Source organism: Micropterus dolomieu, linkage group LG03, assembly GCF_021292245.1.
Source record: "Micropterus dolomieu isolate WLL.071019.BEF.003 ecotype Adirondacks linkage group LG03, ASM2129224v1, whole genome shotgun sequence".
Taxonomy (NCBI): Eukaryota; Metazoa; Chordata; class Actinopteri; order Centrarchiformes; family Centrarchidae; genus Micropterus; species Micropterus dolomieu.
The window spans coordinates 27,141,798-27,154,629 of NC_060152.1; the positions used below are offsets into that span (position 1 = coordinate 27,141,798).

The 12,832-nt window shown below is 41.0% G+C and overlaps 1 protein-coding gene across 1 annotated transcript in view; it reads right to left on the reverse strand.

Annotated features, from left to right (window-relative positions):
- Positions 1-12,832, reverse strand: part of rspo2 (R-spondin 2) — a 58,725-nt gene that overhangs the window by 1,927 nt on the left and 43,966 nt on the right. The gene's annotated exons all lie outside the window — the stretch shown is intronic.

Sequence of the window (12,832 nt, forward strand, 5' to 3'; positions counted from 1 at the left end):
TAAAAGCACAGTCATGCAACAGACTTCTGTGGAATGGATTACGTGAACTCAACCTGCTTATGTTGTATTCAGGATCTGGGACTTGAGCTTGGATTTCATTACACTGTCCAAGAGTTGGGAAGCTCTGAAAAAGTTGACGGAATAGGAACTTTGATTCTTATCAAAGTGTGCTTTGAGTATTGATGGCTTATAAGGATTTTTTTTTTTAAAAAGGCCGCATTAGATGCAGAAGTGAACATTATATGAGAGAAGATCACGTATTCATTTGCTCCAACCCTCAAGACTGAACTTCAGTTTTAAACTCTCTTCAGCCCAACACTTTTCACTGTCACTGCATTAGAGAGGGCAGATAAGTATGGGATGTTGCATAACTCTCTTTCCAAGTTGGAAAGGTCCCCCAGCCCAAGGTTAATCCATCACAGGTTTCACTGGGACGGGCAAGGCATGCTGGGAACTGACTTCCTGCTCTCATGGATGCTTGTGTGGTGGAGGTTCTGGACCCACGGCTCTTTGTGACAGAGAAAACTCTGGCTACCGAACCACAAGGCAATAATCTGGCTGCCAAGGCCACAAATAAGATAACGAGGTGTGTGTGCGAGATGTATGTGTGTGAGGGGGAGTGAGTGTGAGGGAATTTAAGGGAAAAGAAAATCTAATGGGGGGAAAAGTGGAGTAAGGCTTGGATGATGAGACGCTATCTGGATCCTGATCTAGAACACAAAGAAACAAGCCACGCTATGGTTCGCTGAGGGGGGAAGCAAAGGAAAACGCTACAGAAAAACAAGTCTCTAGCACAGGCCTGCTTCTGGGTCTTATTACTGCACTTGTCTCTCCCAAAAAATAGGTAACAGTGTGTAAAATGTGGCATTATCTCTAATTGCCTTCTCATATGTGCTAGCACTGCGGTGGTCTTTTAAGCATCCCCTACAAAAGATCTATTTCCCATTCTTAGGCCTACACTGTGAGGTAGATTTGAAAATATTCACTCGTTTAAGCCGACACGCATGATAAAGCAAGATATTGCTCTGCTAATAGGGTCTCCCAATGAATAATACAGATGCATGCAAACATCAAACTTTCTCAGAGCTATTTCCTGCAATTAATCTAATCTTTTGAGTCACATTGCCAATCTGAGCCATGGCAATAAAGTTTCTCGCACACAGCTCCTAGTTAAAGTCACCCTTTGAAAACAACTTTCACATCTCCTCCATCAAACTCTAATGCCCTTTAATTGAAAAATATTACCAGAGGACTTTGTACACTTGCTTAGCTGATGCCACTTTAGATTTGTTGCATGACTTGGGGTATTATAATGTTTGTTAAAGTAAAGCTGGGGCTGAAAGGCATTTGGCCTATAGGTTCGTTTTCCTAATTGCTCTTTAAAGAGGTAATTTTCATTCAAAACAATGTTGCTAGGTGCCTGATAAACACGACTTTCAGTGCAATCAACTCAAGATGAATTACATTTGATGGCAATAAAGTACCCGGTGCAGCATTAAACTCCATCTGTAACGGGCAAAGCCTTCGTGAGCCATTCCTTGGATGCAAGGCTGCATTTAAACTGAAAAGACCTGCATTTACAGCAATTGCTTAAAACACAAATACATATGTGAGAGTTAAGTTAGAAAGTAGTTTTCCTGGCTAGCTCAGGACTGGGCAGGAGATCTGTAATCCAAAGAGCTCTCTGTAACAGCACTCACAACACATGCTTACACAGAACGGCAGCAGAACAAGCAGCTGCAGATGCAGACGGAGCTACTGAGTTCGGTCATACATTGATAAGACAACTTTTTAAAGCATTGTGATCAAACTCGTGCCAGTAATATTACTTCAACCCTTCCTTCCTATACCTTTCATTTTCCATGCTTCTCGTCCTTCCTTTAACTCTAACTATAAAAATCCATAACATGCATGTGAGACGAAAATGTTATAACAGGACAAAGCCCAGGATTTGTCTGCCCTACAAAGGCAAAATGCAGCAACTGCTACTAACATATTTGGTCAGAATTGAGTTAAGACTTAAATCTGACTTTTTTTTTTCTTTTACAAGACAGCTTTACAGTTATTGTATAACTGAGCTTAAACTCTAGAAGCTGCACACACTACAGTTTGTGTGATCTGGTGTAGTTAAGATACCTTTAAATCAAATGTTCAAATGAATTAAATTGCTAATGAATCATATCATATAGATTTCAATATAAAATATAAGTTGGGCAGACTGACACCTAGCAAAACAGAGCTACATCTAACCAATATTAGCAGTATATATAATAATAATAATATTGGACAGTATAATCAAACTAGTTAAAGTGGCCAAGAAAGCAGAAAGATAGTAGTATCTTAAAGGCAGAATGCAATATCTGTACTTTCTATATTACTGTGGGTTCTACACTAATAATTTTTTTTTGGGGGGGGGGATGCCACAAAATGAAGGCATTGCAAACTTTTTATCTGTTATACAGGTTGCCAACCAGCCTGAAAACGTGAAGCACTTTTTCTCTCATCTTGCTCTCAGTCTTTGTAGGGCAGTTGTCAGGCTTTTTTTCTCATTCCTATGTTGCAAGTTCATGACAGCTGTCAAGGCAGCAGACAAGTCCAATTATCATGCTACACATCGGATACACAAAACATTCTTCCTCAAGAAAAAGTTATGGAAGTCTTTACAGCAGGAACCAAATACACCCAGCTGATGCCTGATGCTTTCCAGGCGTAACTTTTGAATTGTACCCTTATAAATCACCAGATTTTGGATATTGTAAGGATACTGTACATGCTCTTACAATGTCCAGTATACTGATAGATCCACTCCATACTATAACTCTGCTGCATAGAAACCCTTACCCATTATGGAAGATGTGTTTTGTTTGTTATATAGATATTGATAAGTTGAACCACCAGTTTCCCTGCAGAAACTGAACACTTCCAATCAGACCTCTCAGTACCAGCATTTTCAACATGTTTCAAGCTTCAGCTCGAACTCCCCAAACTAACTCATGACACTACATAAACACACCTACACAACAATATCAGGACATATTTCATAACCTAATCTCAATGCTGACAGCTAGAGGGCAACCAATCCCCACATAACCCCCTTCCCCCAGCATCTGATACAGTCTTAGTGAGATGGTCTATCATATCTACCCAAGAACTCCAATTTAGCCTTGCCTTGAGGCACAACGCACTCTGAACACTGAGCTTTCATCATCTCATATTTACGACCGATGTAATCACTTAAGCTGATTACCAGGGTTCACAGAGGAAACAGTTTAATTTGCCTGGAAAGAAATGATTGAGTCATCTCAATTGCTTTCAAAACCAAGAACAAATTCATAAATCTTACAGCATGTAAAGATAATTTTGTCTTGGAAGGCACAGGAGGTCTCAAATCATTCTCTGTCTTTGTTTTGCATTGTAACTGGCACAGTACGGATTGAATCAAAGAAGTATGGCTTTTACCAAAAACTTATAATACTTTATACTTTCCTTTCCGTTCTGGCGGCATTTACTATCACCACAGCAAACCATAATTTCACCAATGTTTAGTTTTACTTCATAGATACAATCTTCCTGTGCCAGCTTGACGTTTGTTTTTGAGTTTGAAAAGAAAAGTTAATCAAACAAACAAACAAAAATTTCAAGAGCAAATCAAAATGTTTTGTATTTGTGAATCAGAAGCAGAGCCTGTGGTAGGATGGTTGTTTACTGCTGTCAAAAATGACCTTTGCGGAATTCATTTACTTATCCACTTGTGTGTGCACAGGATTTTCGAATGATATACGTGCCCTTTATGCCTGTGCGTCAGTGATTGTGTGCTTCCATATCACCTATGTAAGCTTGAGAAATACTTAGTGTCATTTCCAATCTTTTTAGCTGCCAAACCAGTGAGCGAAGAAATATTAAACTCCTCTGCACGCACTGTGGTGGATGTTCCTCAATAACCTCTCAAAGCCACCCGAGATCCACCGCTTTTTCTTTTTCTTCCCCATCGTTCCCCTTCTGCCTTTCCCCTCTCCATGTCCCTCTGTTGCTATTTGAGACTCTCAGCAATAATCAAGATGACTGCATGGTGAAGATCCAAAGAGTTAAGCGCTATTAGACGTATCATATTATTAGGCTCGCGCTCCAGAATAATATCTCCTTGCGGAATGGCAATATGACTACTTGTCCAACTGATGCACTGAAAGATAATCATTCAAATCCATATCCAGGGGGAAGGAAGCCAAAGCCAAAGCTCCCCTCATCTGTGTCAAAGCTAATATCTTTCTTTTGGAAAAGGCGTCCAAACTCAAGAAAATACATAGGTTTACATGAGAGAAAGTCTGTATTATGCAACAGTGTATAGCTCTGATATAAAGCTTTTATTCACCTTTTTGTCAATGAACATGCTTTGGAAGATTTTGCCGCTAAGGAAAAGACACTTTTTATTTTCTCTGCTGGCCCTGGGGCTACTATGGGGGTATCTATATGTTACCCTATAAACACAGAGGCCATGACCTGCTAAAAAAGAGCAATGCACCGACTGTCGGCACAAGCCAAGTGATTTCATCCACTAACGGCTCCGGCGGCAGTGCAGGGATCGAAGGCCTAATCCTATCTCCATTGCTTGCGGTTTGAGAAAAATCAATGGCTGACCTCGAGAAGGCATTAAGATATACGGTAAATGGGATACTATACTGCTGAAAACTGAAAACTCTCCCCTGCTCTCTTGTTACCCCATGCCTCCATTTGACGCAGACAGTCAATTAATAACTTTCGTAGGACACGGGGGAGAGGGGGTGCAGAAAAAAAATCCAAACAATTTTGAAGAAGATTCGGGTGGACTTAAGGAAGGTAAAGCCAGAGTTTTTGGCGGCTCGTCTTTTTCATAAACAGGCCAAAGCGGAGGCCATTATTTGTGAGGGAAGGAGAGAACTACTGGCGCCAGTGAGATTTGATTTCAGTGGCAGAAATTGGATTAGCAGCCATTAAGGGCCTCCTCACACATACATTTATAATGCTGTGAAGGGGAAAGGATCTGTAGCCAGCCAGTGCTCCCTTTACTCACACACCGACAACTCCTCTGTCTGGGAAAGGGTTAGGGATGCTGACACTGCCCTATACTGCTGCCGAACATAATTTTCAGTTGATTTATAGGTGGGACACAGTGGTATGACCTCAAGTGACCCATGGTTCATTAAGAGGTAGGCCCGAGGTCGGCCAAAACTTTTAATGGCGATTTGTGCTGTTGTCTGTCTGCAGGGAAATGCTCTAGAACGGCATTTAAGGCAGAGGAGATATATCATACAGATGAAAATAATGCTTAAGTGTAAAAGGCAGAAATTTGTAACAGATACGGACCTGGAGGAAGTGAAAAGGCTGCAGTATTTAAGAGGAACACTACTGGGAAATGCTGTGGCAGAGACACAGACGTCAGGAAAAAAGAAATCAGCCTTTTGACAGAGAAGACAATCATTTACAAGAAGCTCATCTTGCCAACCAACTGACAAGAGGCTCTCTGCACAGCATCATTTAGCCCTAACAAGGTTACTCTGGATCACACTCTTTCATTCACTCTTTCATTTGTTCGTTCCCTTTCCCCCATGCTCTGCTTACTATCACCACGCTGCGAGGCGAGAATGATTTAAAACATATGCATTCTTATTTAAAAAGCCAATGTTGGGATTAGGTCGGTCATTATTTTCTCATTTCCAACCCGGTAGAGGATCTGTGCAGAGATTAAAAAAGCAGGTTAGCTCACCGCTCGGCTCTTTGATGCTTCGTTTCACTGACAATAAGTTAAAGCGAAAACCCGACTCGGAGATTAACGTCTCTAAGCAGAGAAGTCCCGGCAAAACATGCATGACTGACACGGTGATTAATATGCCTGATGGTCAGTGCAGACAGCGTGTTTTTTCCCCTCTGGAGAAGGTCGATCACACCAGCAAGAAGCAGCCACAATCTGCACAGGAAGGCTACAGAACAGATGATGACCCCGCACATTAAATTTATTCCCCAACATCCCAGAGTTCAAAGTTGTGCTCTGCTGCATTTCACCACACGAGAACTGTTCCCTTGTGCTGTTTGGGTTACCACCTCTGGCTCGAGCGCTCAAAGGCAGGTTATCATGTAGAAACCTTCCATGACAGATGTTTAATTAGGCCAACTTCCAAAAACCTCAAAAGGTCTGAACTGGCTTTCCTACGATATTTCCTCTACCTCATATTCACCTTAACACTTGTGATGTGTTTCAGAAATGTTGGAAAGTTTGGAATTACTTCTACCTACTATACTAGGAAAGATTCAATGGAATAATCCCTCAGGTCAGATTTCCAAGTTGGAAACTTGGGGCATGATTTCTCAGGTTTCTGAGGTACACTTTGATGCCAGTATGCCAACATGGCACTGAAATCCTTAAAATACTCCTAAAATTTATATAAAACATTGCTCTCTAGGTACAATCAATCTCTATAAACAGTGTTAAGCAAATTAATTGAAAATGTAATCAATTACTCATTACTTATTGAAAAAGTGATTACATTACTAATTCATAAACGGCAAAAGGTTTTGTTACATTACTTGTCACATTGCTACTCAGCCCAGCTCTGTTAAAAGTGCCTTTAAACAACTCCAAAGCCTTGAAAATAACGCACTACATTCTTATTTAACTGTAGAAACAGGAAAACTGTACATTATGATTTAATAACAAGCAGCATGCCTACGGTTTTGACGTTCTTACTGACAATCAACAGCTAGCTTAGCCCCGGTGACTTGACATGTCCACACAGTGAAGCCACGGGGCTCACACACCTTCCAACACAAAACCCAGAAGAAGAGGAATGTAGGCTAACCATATGTGGGCAAATGCTGCATTCACTCAAAGTCGGCAGAATGGAAAGAACAAGAAAAACACTCCTTTTTCCAATCTGGGAGTGTTCACGCGTTATTCCATAGTGCTGTAGCAGTTTGTTACCAAGTGACACCAGATACAAACAAAGAGTGTATATCTCCTATAAAATTGGCTGAACTGATTGCATTAGTGTTAATATAGTATTTTATCTTGATGTACCTATAAGTTGTTGTGTATGTGCAGCCATTTAGCCAACAGTTTGTTGACATGTCTAGTTCTTCTCACCAATATCGTTGGTGACAGACATTCCATCGGAGACTGAACTGAGTGTTTTTTTCCTACTTTTCTGCTCGTAAGCTTACTTACAGTTTAAATTATGTGACAGCAAAAGCTACAGGTGGCTACCTACACCCTAGGAAGACACAAAACATAAATAAGACAACTTTGGAATTACCAGGAGGTGCATTTCTTCTTTGCTGTGCCTCCATTGGGGAAATTTGAATCCATTTACACTACGTCACTAAATTTTTAAGTTTTACTTAAGCTTGCTATGCTAACTAGCAGCTACTAATGCCAAAAACCGCAACAGTGGCTGTTGCACACAGAGCAGGATTTTACATTGCCCAAAGAAAATCTCACAAGTGTCCATGGTCCTTCACTGGTTTTCCCATACTACTTCATTTAAAACATGCAGAGGCAGTCATTTTTGTAACCTCTGGAACCTCCATAACTCTGATTTACAGCCTTTTACTGACCTTGCCTTAATAACAACAGAAAAAAGGGGTGGCTGACCTAACATATAGGATCAAATGTATAGTTTTGTAATTATTTTCATTAAGTATTTCACTTTTATAACAGCTTAACAAAGTTGCACCGGTTTCAGTATAAATGACTATGCAGCTCTAACTCACTTAAATGGGGGGAAGTCAAAAAAGGTCCCCCGCAGGGCCAGATGGTTTCTTACCAATACATGTAACGTTTATTAGTTTAAAGCTGCACTAGGCAAGACTTATATAGAAAAATACACCTGGCTTTTCTGCCTAAATTGAAAAATGTGGATTCAACAGGGAATAGCATCCCATCCTTGCTGTACCCTTTTAGCCCAAATTAATTTCTAGTATAGTCTAACAGCTTCATATACACACCATGCACAGAAAGTGTTTCACATCAAAATATAGATGTCTCTTCTAAGCTACATTGAGCAGATGCCTTTCTTTAACAGTATTATTGAGTCTTTAACAGTAACAAAGAACACCAGTGCATCAAAAAACATTGTTGCCGGGTGGCATTGTAACCTTCATTAGTCATATATCAGACCTCATTTTCAAAATGACTTACACTGGGGGGCCTCGTACAGCGCTACATAATTTGTATTCATATTTCAATGCTTGGTAGGGTAAAACGGCAAAGGGAAATCAAGTAAAATCATCTTTCGACAGTACAGGGCAACAGGGAAAATTATCACCAACCACACCTATCATCTACACACAAATCCTCTCCATTTTGACCACATTGCGATGTATAAGTCATTCCTCAATCTCAGTAATAGAGTCAGTCTTTCCATCTCATGGATCTCTATGATGATTTTGAGCCACTACAGTCATTATTTTCTGAAGATACCTGTCATTTCCTGCTATTTCTTCGGATAGATCACCCAAGAATATCCTGCATGAATTCCCAAACACAAGCTGCAGAGCTGCAGTCTCTTTTCATTCAACTTACACTGTAAATTTCCAGCTAAACTGAGGCTTTTTGAAGACCCTTCTCTCTCTCTCTCTCTCTCTCTCTCTCTCTCTCTCTCTCTCTCTCTCTCTCACCTGTCATTCACCTGTCTTGTGCAGAGTTTTAGGTGCATTACTGCTGCCAACAACTGCATGCACGTCGCGGTTCCCCGCAGGTCTATTTCAAGTAGCCGGCTAATTAAAAACGATAAAATATTCTTTATGTGGAATAAAAGAATCTAGTCTCTTGGACATGATGGAAGCATAGAGTTTGTAATCCTAATTTAGAACTGAGATTGGTCTATAGGTGCATAATATTTTATCCTTGCCATCTTTTGGAATGACTGAAATGATAGCTTTACTCCAGGAAGGTGGAGTTTCTCTTTTCTGAAGTGTCCATTCAAAAGTACTGAACTTAAATCCTCTGAATACCTTATACCATTCAGCTGATAGACCATCACTTCCTGGTGTCTAATAATTTTTTTATTTATTCAGTACAGCTTCCAATTCTTTGCTCGCAATCTTTGAGATTAAACATTCATGAGAGACAACTGGACTCAGCAACAAAGCCCTTGTTGATGAGATTTCCTCATCCCAGTGGTAAAGCAGTTCAGCTATTATTTCTAAATGTTGGTTGTTGGCAACTTCCAAAACTGAATACATTATAGATTACTAGTTACTGTCATTTGAGAGTTATTAGTTATACTAAATTTATATTACTGTCTCTGGATTGTAATGCTTTACACTACTTTTGCGTTACTTTTGACTAGTTGCTTTTACTGCTTTCAAATCACATGGCGTGATATGGTTTCTGGGCTATGACATCCTGCTAACTGTCAACCAAAATTGAAGACTTGTAGTTCAGCTTTAGCAGAAATCTGAATGCATGCTGTCAACCCCTATAGCAAGAGAGATCATATGAATAGAGGCCTGCTCTTTATGTGACTCAGCCACCTCAAACATGTGCCAACTAGTACATGATCTTTTTCCTTTTTCAGTTTTTCAGTTTTGAATTAAGGTATATAATTGATAATTATTGACTTTTTCCCACTAAATGGAACCTTGCTGTATTACAGTGGCTTTACACAGCCAGTGGTGTCATAAGAGTAACGTCAGCAGTCAGGCAGTGATCAGGCATCACAACCAGCCTGCTGAGTCTGATGCGCATTTAAACCACAGGACTCAGAGAGAAGTGAGCAGCCCCCTCTGCGGTCTGCTATCTCCCGACTGACTCATCGACACATCTGGGCCTAAGTATATGGGGTTCTCCGGCCCAATGGGCACTTGGGTAAAAGAGGGATAATTAGCTTTAGTTGACTTTAATGAATGGCTTAATGTTGTGTTTCATTTCTGATGAGAAAAATATAAAGCTCAGCGCTTATCAAAGGGAGGCCCCGCACCGACGTTCCTGAAGGCTTGCTGGGTGGGGGTCTTTTTGTTTTTGTATTTGTTGTGTGACTGGGGGCGAGGTGGAGTGAGCTGAAGATAGCTGAAGCATATGAGGGGAGTGGTTTAAAATGTGGCCACGGATCCAAAGACCAGGAAACCTACTGGGATACACAGTAGCAAATTCATCATTCAAGCTTGGAAGTTACTACAGATGTGAACTCTGTTTGTCTTTACTCAACGATAGAAAAGGGCCATAGCACTCCACTTTGATTTCCATGTCTTCTATATCAAGAGGAGATCTCTATAAAGGCTTTGATCCGTCTTATAATTCCCACATGGTATGATATAAAGCAGGAAGTGTCTCGCAGAGTTATGATAGTCATTCATCTTAGTTTCCGATAAGTGTATTGCATTGAGCTGATGAAATTAATCATTTTCTACAGACACGAGATCCAGCTTGTATTTATTTGTTTTATTCAATCTTTGATAACAAGCTGCTCTCAAGCTAGTCTTTACTCTGATGCACTGATCACTTGCCGCTGCAGCTCAATATACTTCATAGTCTTTGCTGTGCCATTAAGAAGTAAAAGCTAATAAAAGCTAGACTTGGCAGTTCATTTTAGTGTAGTTTTACACACTGTACCTTTTCCTTTTTACAGCAAATCAGACGTGGCATCCTTTGACATATAGAATGAAACACACTCACTTCAAAGGACCTCACCAATCTTCTTCTCTCTGTGTACACCAGGATTAACTGTGCCATTTTAAAAGCACCCTCATTCTGATAATGGATCAAGGCAGGGAAAGCACATCCTGCGGTGGAGGTGATTTCTTCGCACCACTATTAAACAAATATTTGGAACACTTAGTTATCTGAGGAGGTGAATCTGCATTTCCAGGATCTGTTGACAGTCTGGGCCTGGGGTAAAGCCCCCCACGGAGGGCACTAGTTTGTGGATTTACCTGGCTCAGCCCCCTCCCATGAGCCTCTAGGTCTTCACGAACAATCCTTCTGCATTACAGCCCCCCATCCCGCTTTATGGAGAGGAATAAAATGCTTGTCAACACAGCCATGTGGGGGCATGCAATACAGCGCGCTAAGAGTACAGGGCTTTCTGCACCCTTATGGGGCTACAAGGGGGAGGAGAGAAGGATGTATGAGGATTTCTACAAACAATTTGTCAACACTGTTACCTACTGGTACACACTTAGCCAGGTAATACATGCCTACATTCCATGGTAGGTTGTACTTTGGTGTGTGTCTATAGGCCTAAGTGACATTTCCCTAAACCTCTTTTCCCAAACAGCAGTGGTTCAACAACGCATGGCAGGTCTATGAAGTATTAGATTTCTCCATATGTGCATGTCCATATATGGGCTGTAGTAAGAGCATTTAAAGAGTTTGTGAGGGAGATGTCTTGTTTTCTTTGCATGTCTGCTCTAATGTAAGCTGCAGACAATAGCATGACATGCTTACATGCTTACTACCTAGTAAGCATGACTTCCAAGGCCAAGAAGCAAGTCATAAACTAACAACATTAGTGTGTTGGGTTCCAGGTAAAAAAAAAAAAGACTCATTCACAACCAGCACATCTACTGTGTAGTATCGCTGTTCTGTGTGGAAGCCAGTCCTGGAGGCTATCAGAGTTTAGAGTAATGTTAGCAGCTCTAACCTGCTCTATGTTGGATGAGCGACCCCATCCAAACTCATTACCCGAGATAGCATTACATCTGCCAAACATTGGATAGTCCTAATCCTAAATGCATTTTGTGTTGTAATGTAAAAATGAAAACATGCTGTTTGAAAGGTATAAGCTAAGCTGTCGAATGGTTATGTTAGAATGCAATAAAAATCTGACCTTACACTTTTCCTTATTATCCATATAATACTAGGACTAACTACCTTTAAAAGGACAATGCTTTTCTTTATTTCCATGTCTTCTACCTGGCTCATCAAGTGGTGAGGATTCTGACTTAAAATATTACCTATGCTACACAATTAAGCTAACCTTAGCTCAGTTAGCTACAGCTAATAAAATCCGCCAGCGACAGTTATAATTTCAGCCAGCAAAATCGAAAGTTTAAAAGAATCTTGATGGTAAATCTGCCGCTGCTATCGCCCTATACTACATATATGTGTCATGCGAGAACACAACAAGCTTGACAGGCACAGCAACAGTAACTAAAGGGGGCACGGTGTTATGGCTATTTTAAGACAGAACAAGGTGACCATGTGTGATCCACACAGTCGCCATCTCCACCATGCATGCATACAACAATGTGTGTTCGTGCACGAGTGTTGGTTAGTACTGTATAGGCGTTCATGTGTGTGCACCAACTTCTATTTTTTCTAATTCCACCTGGTCTGCATCCTCCTTGTCTCTGTGGGTCTGTAAGGGAATGGGGGAGGATATAGGAGGAAATTGTCCAGCATGATTCCCTCTTTATATCTCATTTCTGCACAAGTCCCTTTATCCCCCCTTCTCTGTACTGGGAAACCCCAGGAGGAAATCCCTCACATGTTTGGACATGGAGCACAACTGTCCTAAAACAGGACCAGACCCTAACAAGCAGGGAGCCAAGCTAAATCAGATGGGCTTAGACACTAAAACAGAGACAGGGGGCCATCAGGATCATGCTGCAATCCCCGTGCAATGGCCAGTGATGAGGGAATCAAGTCTGGCTGGCGCTTTTTGTTTTCTTTGATTGTTCTACTAACTCTTGAAGGGCACTGCTGTTCAGTCTCCTCTGATGATCCAACAGACTGCACATATTGTTTGATAAAAATAGTTCGTTAGTCCACAGTGAAAGGGGGCTGCGGGTGGGGGTCTGCTGTGTTTGATGTGTTCGCAGAGCTCCTGTTGCGCATGGAGAGAGGTAAAGCCAATTCAGG